The 11,762-nt window shown below is 44.0% G+C and overlaps 1 long non-coding RNA gene across 1 annotated transcript; it reads right to left on the reverse strand.

The window, feature by feature from the left end:
* Positions 1 to 2,777: 2,777 nt before the first annotated feature.
* Gm10845 (predicted gene 10845) lies at positions 2,778 to 11,433 on the reverse strand. Its single transcript, NR_033535.1, has 3 exons — positions 11,269 to 11,433; positions 10,577 to 10,768; positions 2,778 to 5,809 (listed from the first exon to the last, which is right to left on the reverse strand). It is a non-coding gene; the product is annotated as a predicted gene 10845 (long non-coding RNA).
* Between the last annotated feature and the right edge of the window lie 329 nt (positions 11,434 to 11,762).

The raw sequence follows: 11,762 nt of genomic DNA on the forward strand, positions 1-11,762 counted from the left end.
AGGCCCTTTATCCAGTGTGTCTAACCTAATTCCTTTCTTTATGGCCCTTCCCTGAGGCAATTATTGCTCATTAAATATTTAATCTTTCAGACCATTTAAAGCATGTTTCATACAAAAAAGCATTAATTTTGATTCTTGCTTTTTTTCCCCTTCAACTTTGCTTCAAGCTCCATTCGCGCTGATAGATCAGCTCATTCATTTTGACTGTTGCATAAAATCCCATTTTATGATATGACATTTTATTTATCTGTTCCTTTATTGATGGGGATGTAGGTTATTTCTGCTTTTATGCCACCAAAAATGAGGTTGCCATCAGGATCCCTACTCTTAATTCTGTCGGGTAGCACTATTCAATTTCCTTGATGACAAAGGAGTCATGTAGGAGAGTTAGGGTATTCATCAAGGACAAACACAATGGAAAAACAAAGGAAAAAAAAAACCCACAACAGAACAAGGAAAAACAGGTTTTTCAGGCGAGACCCCTGAAGATTCTTACTCAGAAGGTCAGCTGGGAAGGAAGTTTTTGGATAACAGTTGCCCAGGAGGCTCTCCCTGTTCTCAGGTTCTGGTTTAGCATATCTTTTGGGATCGCCTCAAATCTAGCTCACTCACAGAGGAGATATCATCTACATATTGTAATGTAAGAAGAGAGGCTTTTGAGTTCATTCCTTCCCAGGGCTTTCTTTTTATCATGGAGAAAAACCAACTTACAAGAGCAAACCACTTGAAACCAAGGCCATTGGAGAGTTAGTGACAGAGCTGGGGTTCATTGATGATCTCCTGACTTCTGAGCCATTGTTCCTTCTATCCAAATGACACTTATAAACCACCAGACAATCTTCTGTTTCCACCAATAAAGCTAACTCCTTCCATCTCTAAGAAATAGTTGCTAGGAAATCAGTCCACTGTGATGGATATATAATAGCTCTGATGTCATTCTTTATGAAGGAAGTTCAACAGAGATGACCGAAATGCTTGAGACTATTCAACATCTATCTGTTACACACAGATTTTTTTCCCCTAGCCTTTGTTACCACACCACACACCCATCTCTTGAGCCTCTGTGGCTAATGGATTTTTTTTTTTTATGCTGATGGCTCCCCAGTTACAAAAGCTTTGAGGGTACCAGGGACTTTGAAGCCTGGATCTGACCTGCAAAGGAGAGGAACTATTTTTAAAAAGCCAAGAAAGAGGATATTGCATTTGAGTGGAAATCTTTCTGAGCTTTTATGACAGCCCCTTGGAAGGAAATTTCTTTGAGTTGAGTGTATTGATATAAATTCAGTGCCAACCCTGCTCTGTTTTTTTCAGAGAGCAAAAGCCCCTTCAGCGTTGCTGTTTCTACATGTTTAGTCATCTACACCACTGGTTTCTCAGACAAAGTAATTCTGTAGATAGTGGCAATGATCCTTTATGTCATTTGACATCTGAAGAACAGGGGTTGAGTCCTGGCTCTGCTGCATTCTTGCCATGTGACCCTTGTGCTTCCTTGAGTGTCAGTTCCGTTTCCTAAGGTCTAAACGGGCAATGCTAGGAACAGCTCCTCAAGGACACTGACTGGTCTTCCTCCTTTCCTCTGCTATGGGGCGGGCACAGTGCTGGAAACTGGGAATGTGAATTAAGGTAGGGTCTCTGCTCTCCTGGTGGTGACAGTGTACTGAGAGAGACAACCAACTCATCCTATCAGTATGTCACTCCAAATAAGTGGCTGCCTTAGGACCTTAGAGTGTATACAGTTCTATGAGAGAATACAGAATTCTCCCTTATTGTCAGGGATGCCTGAAACAGTAGACAGACTAAACTCAAACTCCGTGCTGTTTTTATCCTGTATGATTAAGCACACATTTAATACTTTTCCACCTTAACTGTTTATCACTCATGCGACCATATGTTTGCAGTTTGATATCCATCAGCAAAACTCATAATTTTTTCCTTATTATAGATGTTAGTGAGCTCAGCGTGTGAATTTTTCATTATTAATCAAGAATGTGCCTGGTTCTATTTAAAGGAAGTACTATATGACTTATTTTTTTTCACATTTGAGTTGCCAGTATCTTGATTTTGGGTGCTTTTCCTAATGCAAATGATGGTTTCCTGAAGAGCAGCAATGCAATGAAGCAGCAGTTGACCCGATAATTGGATGGCTGGTAAAAGACTGAGTAGGTCACACATGAACTGTAGACACATGGGTTGAAGGTATGACTCAACTTACTATCTAGAACAGCATGCAATTTAAAACCCCTAAACTGTTTATTGCTGAAAATTTCCATTTAGTATTTTGCATTCTGGGGAACTGAAACCACACACACATACACACACTCAGAGAGAGAGAGAGAGAGAGAGAGAGAGGGAGAGGGAGAGGGAGAGAGAGAGAGAGAGAGAGAGAGAGAGAGAGAGAGAGAGAGAGAGAGAGAGAAGGAGAAGGAGAAGGAGAAGGAGAAGAAGAAAGAAGGAGAAGAAGAAGAAGAAGAAGAAGAAGAAGAAGAAGAAGAAGAAGAAGAAGAAGAAGAAGAAGAAGAAGAAGAAGAAAAGAGGGACATAATGTGTTACCGAAGGATCAGACCCACTTGAAAAGGCAGAGGGAAGATGGACAGGAAAACATTTTAGGGAAAGGTCCCCCAAAGAAAAAATAATCAAGCATAGGTCAGAAAGACCTCACAGTTCAGAGTGAGATTAGCATATTCCTGTCCCTTTAGGAAGAACAGCATGTGCAATGTCCCCAGGTCTTACACGCGTTCTTGCGACCGGCCAGGAAAGACACAACAAACCGGAATCTTCTGCGGCAAAAGCTTTATTGCTTACATCTTCAGGAGCCAGAGAGCAAGAGAGCAAGAGCAAGAAAAAGAACAAGAGCAAGATAGCAAGAGCAAGAGAGAGAAAAAGCAAGAACAAGAGAGAGAGAGAAAATGGCAAAACCCCGTCCCTTTTAAGGAGAATTATCCTCCGCCTAGGATGTATTACTCCCTGATTGGCTGCAGCCCATCGGCCCAGTTGTCATCACGAGAAAGGCAGAACACATGGCGGGAAAACTGCCCCTGCACGTGTGCAGATTATGTTTACCACTTAGAACACAGCTGTCAGCGCCATCTTATAATGGCAAATGTGAGGGCGGCTCCCAACATCTCCCCCTTTTCTTTTAATAAGAGCAATAGGCCACCCATATTAATGAGAGTGGAGATAGAGGTCAAATCCCCAGTGTGCAGGTAAAGGAGCCATGTACAGGATTAGCTCTTAGGCTCACAGGCTTTTACCCAGAGCAACCCTGACCTGCTCCCGTGTCGTTTTTCCTGGGGGAAGGACACTTGGACACTCAACCTTCTTGAAAGATGACATGTCTCCCTAGAATAGGCTCATATATGCCGCAGAGCCCTTCTACTGCAGTGCTTAGCCATGCAACGCTCTCGGGCTGCTGAAGCACACTCACTCTATCCCGTGCCTCGTGGGGTGCAAGAGCTGAATGGCCAGCGACCTATTGCTTAAGCATAGATATATCAGGGGAAGCACCATGTTCTAGAGCTGCAAGTGCCTGGGCAATAACCACCTTGTCTCTCCTAGTTTGGGCCTTAAGCTTACAGACCAACCAGAGAAGCAACACTAATCCACAGCAATGTGTATCTCCAAATAATATCAATCGCACCCATTCTTTAAAGAAGGAAAATGCTGAGGAGATCCAATTGGGTAATCCTTTGGTCAGGGACAGGTCCAAGCGCGTGGAGTTGATCTGAAGTCTCAATTCCCGAAGTGTCTGTTCAAATTCAGCCGTCCAATTCTGTAACATATACTGAGAAAGACTTTTTGACAAATTAGCTACCCTAGTAAATTTCTCATACTGAATGGAAGTAACACATAATGAGAGGTCCCCCAAGCTCCCGACAAACCCTGAGCCAGTCTTGTAAACCTTTGTTCTTTCTTGGGACTATGGCCGCTCTGCATTCCTGCGTGGCTTGCTCATAAATAAGCTATTCTACCAGAGGTGCGGCTTGCTCTGAATCTGCAAAAATACGCTCTACTGCCTCTGTCATTCTGGCCACAAAATCTGAGAATGACTCCTGAGGTCTCTGGACGATCTTTGTTAGTTGTCCAGTGGCTTCACCTGCTCGGGAGAGCGCCTTCCAGGCCCTAATAGCCTTCTCATCTGATTCAGAACTATTAAGAACTGGCTCCTTGAGCTTACCTAGTGATGAGTATAGGCTTCTTCTCCTAGAAACCTCCGCTAATTGATCTTTTTTCTTTTCTTTTTTCTTTTCCTTCCTTCTAATCTCTCCCCAGGTATTCTTACCTGACCTAAACTTTTCCTCGGGTTCAAGACCCTTGGAAAGGCCTGTATACTTATTTTGTGTACCGTATTTCCTCTTTGCTCCTACTCTCTCTCCCCGCTTTACTTCTGATAGATTGCCCTGAATTTCATCCAGAATTTTCAGCCCTGCCTTAACCACTTGATAACATGTGAAAAGGAACAAAAAGGCTCCTAACACTAGAAAAAGTTCAAGGCCAAACATACCTTGTAAAGCTATTTCCCACTTTACTTCTGATAGACTGTCTTGAATTTCGTTAGAAAGTTCAAGGCCAGACTTACCTTGTAAAGCTATTTCCCACTTTACTTCTGATAGACTGTCTTGAATTTCGTTAGAAAGTTCAAGGCCAGACTTACCTTGTAAAGCTATACTTACGGGTACCCTGTTCCCCAGCTGAAGAGTTCTGAATTCACGCAGTTGAATCCTTCTCAACAGTCTGTTTTACGGGAACACTTCATTACCACCATTCCCCAGCTGAAGAGTTCTGAATTCACGCAGTTGAATCCTTCTCAACAGTCTGTTTTATGGGAACACTTCATTACCATGACCCGCAGTTCTGGTTCCGGAATGAGGGATCTTCCTTGCGCCGGTGATGGTAACCGTCCCAGGTTTTCTCGTCCCAGGTCTTCTCGTCCGGGGTCTTCTCGTCCCAGGTCTTCTCGTCCCGGGTTTCGGCACCAACTCTTACATGCGTTCTCGTGACCGGCCAGGAAAGACACAACAAACCGGAATCTTCTGCGGCAAAAGCTTTATTGCTTACATCTTCAGGAGCCAGAGAGCAAGAGAGCAAGAGCAAGAAAAAGAACAAGAGCAAGATAGCAAGAGCAAGAGAGAGAAAAAGCAAGAACAAGAGAGAGAGAGAAAATGGCAAAACCCCGTCCCTTTTAAGGAGAATTATCCTCCGCCTAGGATGTATTACTCCCTGATTGGCTGCAGCCCATCGGCCCAGTTGTCATCACGAGAAAGGCAGAACACATGGCGGGAAAACTGCCCCTGCACGTGTGCAGATTATGTTTACCACTTAGAACACAGCTGTCAGCGCCATCTTATAATGGCAAATGTGAGGGCGGCTCCCAACACCCAGGTAGGAGTATGTGCAGAACAATTCAGTTGGTGAAAAACGCTGATGTGCCTGAAGTTAAGTGAATGCTGGAAGAGGGGATGATGGTGCAGGAGTCTGGAAAAGCAGGCAAGAGCCAGACCAGGCAGGGACTTGCAGGTGACAGCAGGGCTCTGGATGTGGATTGTGGATAGCAAAGGGAGGCAGCTCTGAAAGTTTGTGCATACACACTGTGAGCTCATGCCTGTGCACATGCATTGTCCAGATGCCCTGAATCCAAGTGTAACAAGGTGCATGTTCAGAGCTGAACCACAGTTGAAGCAAGAGCTTTCAATTTGATGGCCTACGTTGATCATCTGGAAGGCACTGGGAGGTGAGAAGTGAGGACAGGGATGACTTGGTTTCTGGTTCGTGGGGCAGGCTTCATGGTGGCGATGGTGATGTTGTTCATTCTCTGAGAAAGAACCAGGGAGGAAAGTGCAGTTCTCAGGGAAGGTCTCAAGTTGAGTCTCAAATGTGTTGAATTTAAGCCTCTCAGTTTTCATTAGTTTTTATTATGGAATTAAATGGGTGGAATTGAGGTGGGTGGGATAATCCCTCCACTCCACTTGTCTCCTCCTCCTTCTTCCCCAGTACCACAGAAAGAAGGAGAGAAAGAAAAGAAGAGAAAAGAAAAGGAAAGGAAAGGAAAGGAAAGGAAAGAAAGTTTTGCCTAAGTGTTGATTCAACAGATAAAAATATAGGTCTGAAATTTAGAAGTGGGACCTGAGCAGGAGATATGAATCTGCAAGCCAAGTAATGCAGACTGAAGTTACAAGCATGGATGAGAGTCCCTGGGAAGAAAGTGTGTATTGAGAAATGAACAGTTAGGAAGAAGGCTGAGATAGTATTGCTTATGAAAGTCAGGAAATAGGAGTATTTCACAGAGGGCTCAATGCTTTAGAGAGGTACAGCAGGTTGTGTCTGCCAGGGGTAATGGTAGCCATGGTTATTACTAGGAACCTCTACAACATCCATGTGAACATAACCCATCACTTATATTTTCTATATAAGATCTCAGAGGCCAGGCCTGGAGAAATGGCTCAGTGGTTAAGAGCAGTGGTTGCTCTTCCAGAGGTCCTGAGTTCAATTCTCAGCAACTGCATGGTAGCTCACAACCACCAGTAATGGGAGCGATCAGTTGCCTTGTTCTGATGTGTCTGAAGATGGTGACAGTGTACTCACATACATAAAATAAATAAATCTTAAAAAGAAGAACTCAGGGGCACATCTAGCCTGTGTAACTTGTCCAAGGCATAATCTGAGAAGAGAAACTATGGCTCCAAATCTTGTATCATTGACCACTGCTGTATACTGATCCCTCTAAGCTACCCACAATCCACTGCTAACTTTCCTAAAAGTTGCTTAGGTAGCATGAATTGGGAAGAAACTAGTTTGAAATTCCTCTAGACTTTTCATCTTTTACCTACTGCTGCAGATTTTCTTGTCATGAGCTTATGGTCTGTGTTAGTTACTTCATTGCCTTGATAAAGCACCAGGACCAAAGCAACTTACAGAAGTAAGCGTTTGTTTGGGCTCATGGTTCCAGAGGGATGAGATTCTCTCATGGTAAAGAAGCAATAGTCATGGTGGCTAGAGCAGCAAGCTGAGTGGTCACATGTTGAACCAAAAACACAAAGCATAGAGAATTAGAAATGAAGTAGGTCTTTAAAGGCTCAAAGCCTGCCTGTAGTGATATATTATCTTGAGCAAGACAACACTTCCTCCTAGGCCTCTAAAGAGTTACTGTGAATGCAAGGTGTTGTTCAGTACCAGGTCTTCAAAGTCTCTATAGGATGACGACTTAGGGCTGAGTACTCAAATGTCTGAGTCTATGGGTAACATCTTATTCAAACCATCATCTTGTAGCATTGTTAAATCATATGTGATGGTTCGTTCTACTTTCTGTCATGTCTGGAAGTATTTTGCTGTTTGCTGATTCACACTAACTCATAGGGGGAACTTGAGAGGTGGATTTTAGTAAACTTATAGCTGTAGTAAGGCTCTGTATTTCAATACTTTCATCTTTTAGTTTGTGGGTTTTGGCATAATTATGAACAGTTCTTCCACTTCCTCAAGAGTTTCTCAGTCTAGATGGTTAATTGCTTGGTCTCTTGTGATGGTAAGCTAAGTGTCAACTTGGCTAGGGTAGAGTGCCCAGTTATTCAGGAAGATACTGATCTAGGTGGTATTGGGAGGGTATTTTGTAGATGTGATTCAAGTCTATAAATGGTGTACTATAAGTAAGTTTATCTTAGATAATTTGGCTGGCTTAATTTAATTAGATGAAAGACTTTGGAAGCAGAAGTCAGGTTTCAGAGAAGAAGCAATTCTGCCTGTGGACAAAAGGGTTGGCCCATGCCCAAATGTCCTCACCTAGTCTTTGGGGGTGACAGGTTGGGGAGGTCTGCCCTGTGAGCATGATGAAGTCTTGGTGCTCAGATGATTGGAGGATGAATACCTTGCTTTCGCAGTAACTTCAGGGTAGAGAATTGTCTTCCCTAGATAGATGTCTGTAACACTCTACACAGGGATGCTGTGGGTTCTGAAGATGTGGAATGACAAGAAGAGAGAGTGGTAGGGAAGTCAGGACACTTGGCAGAGGAATGCTGATATGAAGGGCCTTGGGGATGGAGAGGGTTGAGAGGGAATTGGATAAAGAAAAGCACTGCAAGGGTGTGCACCAAATGAAGGTCCTGATGAGGATGAAAATGGTCCTACAGGGATCCGTGAACAAGGAGGTCAGAAGCTTGTCCACTTGGGACATGGTATTGGAGTGACAGATTTTGAGGATGATACTGTTTTCATTGACAACAATGTCTATATGCAGTGTTGGATATGGGTGGTAGGCCAAAGGGACTTAGTAAAGGACTTGGTAAGTATCTATATAGACAGGTATTATGGAGCAGAAGGTAAATCCAAGGTTTTGAGAAGATGAAAGGATGGACAGAGATGTTCGCTCAAATCCTCTAGCAGGAAGAAGTCTATATGACTATCCAGGGCCTCCACTTGCCAGGAGAGAGACAAAGCAGATTTTTCCCCATCTCATTTCCAGTGGTGGGAAGTGTGTGCAGGAGTGTGGGCTTCACCTATTCCATGTCTATATCTATAATATATATGTATATGTATTTATATATATGTATATGTATTTATATGTATGTGTATGCATGTGTCTATAAATGTATACATATATATATATGTATATATATATATATATATAATATGTTTTGATAAGACTTTCTCTATATGTGTGTATACACATGCACATGCACGTGCACATGTACATGTACATATACATATACGTGGGTCCACGTTCTGCCCTGCTGCTCTTGACTGTGTCTTCTACCTTTGGGTGCTAGGCTTTAAGGATGCACCGAGACACTGCTCAGGGGATGGGAAAATGCAGTCTGAGATGCAGGGGGCCAAAGTTGGGGTTCCCTGACCCTCAGACATCTACTTGCCACTAGAGTGCCCTACATAGTAGTTGGGGGTCCATGGCCCATGATGTGGCTGAGACCATTGAGGGCCCATAGGCTAAGGACTGTGATGAACCTGGAGCTGGGGAAATTGGAGCTCGGGATTACCTCATCCACAAAGGTTGTGGTGGTTGTCTGGGGGTGCAGATGGGCCTTCTATGGGAGATTTAGGCAGTGGCTCTGTAGGGGAGGGTCTTCTCCACGCTCCCCATGGTGGTTCTTGGTGAAAGAGACAGTCCTTTCAACCTGTTTATTGGTTGTTCATTGTGGATAATGGATGAGCACCAACTTTTCAGGATGATTCAGAGATTAAATACCTTTTTCAGGGAGGAGTATCTGGAAAGGGGAGCTTATTGGCTAAACTCTCCAGGCCTCTGGATACCTCGTTATCATGGAGAACTTTGTTTTTGGCTACATGACTGTTGTGGGAAGCATGGCCCATGTCCCAGGCCACCTACCTTACCCAACTCTACCTTACCCAACTTTTCTGGGATGTTCTATTCTCTCTCTCTGTCTCTCTGTCTCTGTCTCTCTGTCTCTGTCTCTCTGTCTCTGTCTCTCTGTCTCTGTCTGTCTGTCTGTCTGTCTGTCTGTCTCTCTCTCTCTCTCTCTCTCTCACACACACACACACACACACACACACACACACACACACACATTTATTTACATGTATGTATGTGGGGACTTATACAAAGCAGTGAATGAAACCAAGAATTAGCAAAGCAAAAGTCATTATCAGATTTTTTTTGGTCTCTGGGTAGCCTAACATCACTTAACATTTATGTACAATGTCAGAGTCAAATGAGAGTTTGAACCATTAAAAACTCAACCTACACCCACAGCTGGAGGGATACTGGTATGTGTGACTTCTATCTTTCAACTACAGAAATGTAATCATGTCCTTGGAGTTGATCCTCTGTGGGTGATGGGATGACAGGAGCTGCATGATGTCATGGAGGTACCAAGGACAAGTGTGGACATAGTCAACTGAAATTCAAGGAACTTGAAACATATTAAGGCTCTTCAGGAGAAATGGGTTTCCCTACCCTGTTGTACTAAAAAGCTTTTACTTGGAAGACATAGTGACATGATTTTTGTGTCTCTTTCTCCTTTTCCCCTCTGCCAGCTCCTCTGTGAGCTTCATAGTTTTAACTGGAGCACTAGTGTCCATTTAGACTACTGGCCCCTGCCAGGACTCCTCTGAGAGATGATTAGGTGATATACTTTGTGAGTGCATCACAGAGAGTCTAAACATCATTGTCAAAACATTTTCTCCGTGGCAATTTAATCCACTAAGGACAGTTCCTTTACCTCTTAGCTAAGGAACTAGGTACGATGAAGGCCAGACTGAAATGAGATCACACAGCAAGTGGGTGTCAGAGATCAGCTATGAAGTCGCAGATGTCACTTAGTAATCATGATATTTAAGATTTTTACTACAGCCCAGAGCCTTGCATGGCTTATTTTAAGTATTCCTTATAACCATCTTATTCTTCCATTTCATCAGCACCATTCTCACCTGCATATACGGGACAAGATGCTGATAGGAAGGTCCTACTTCCCCCAGAGGTAGATAATTGGCAGGTGATAGGATTGGCACTCAAGGTGCCTGGCTCCTCTGCTGGTGTGGTTAGCTCCCATACTGCTCTACCCTGCTCTGAGCTGCTTCCTTGTTCTATTTTTTCTGCCAATCCATGGCAACTCACCTCTGCCCGATGCCGTGTTGGGATGAGAGTTATAACAGTCTGTAAGGTGCCAGAGCAACTGACAAAACTGATGGACCATGAAGACTGGAAGGTTTTTCAGGTTGTAACCCAGCTGCACCTACTATTGCATATGAGAACCTTCTACTGACTGTCGAGCTAGGTGGTAGTCTCTCACAGCTATCCTGTTGGTACCTGGAGATAGGATTAGAAGAAACCGAGTTTTGTTTAGATGGTCGGTTCTTGTGAATAACCCCAGATGTCTGTCATTTTTGAAAGAGACATTTTTTTGCATCCAAACCACGAGGGTGGAGAAAATTTCAATCCTGTTTTTCTCTCCACTTGCTAGACTCTGGAAAACAATAGTGTCTAGAATTACATCCTGTGTGGTGGGTAGAGCTGATGACTAGTATACTTAGCTGACAGAACACAAACAGAAAGAAGGCAAGTACTCTGGCTGGCTGCTGACTGAAGAGGAGCAAGCAGGATATTTTGAGAGGGATGACCTAGATTTTTATTACGCCCCAGTCATTAGTAAAGACTTTGACTGTCCCAGCCAAGATCCAGCTGCACCATAACAAGAGAAGTGGGTAACCCATGAATACTTGGGCCAGTTATCAAAATTGAGACATAGTGCGTGAAACAAATGAAAGCTGTCAAGGAAATCTGGGTTGGGGGTGTGGTGTTGCAGTTACCTATGTGGAGTTCCAGTGTTCCAGAAAGTGCCTTTCCTGAGAATGCACGTAGAGGCTTGAGGCTTTCTGTTTCTCTCTTCCTTCTCTTCCTCCTCTTCCTCCTTCTCTTCTTCCTCCTCTTCCTCCTCTTCCTCCTCCTCTTCTCTTTGTCTCTCTGTTTCATCTGTGTGTGTCTCCTCTCCTCGCCTTGCCTCGCCTCGCCCCGCCCTGCCCCTCCCCTCCCCTCTCCTCTCCTCTCTTCTTCCTCCTTCCTCCTTCTCTCCCCCTCCCCCCTCCCCTTCCCCCTCCCCTCTCCCTCTCCCTCTCCCTCTCCCTCCCTCTCTCTCTCTCTCTCTCTCTCTCTCTCTCTCTCTCTCCATACTTGAGAGTCAAACTAAGACCCTTGCACTTACTAGGTGAGCACTTGACCATTGGACACATCCCATAGCCCTGAGACTTTGTATTTCTGATGGGTACAATGACTTTCCTCCAGGAAATGACTTTCCAGCCAGGCT

The sequence above is a fragment of the Mus musculus genome, chromosome 14 (genome assembly GCF_000001635.26).
Source record: "Mus musculus strain C57BL/6J chromosome 14, GRCm38.p6 C57BL/6J".
Classification (NCBI taxonomy): domain Eukaryota; kingdom Metazoa; phylum Chordata; class Mammalia; order Rodentia; family Muridae; genus Mus; species Mus musculus.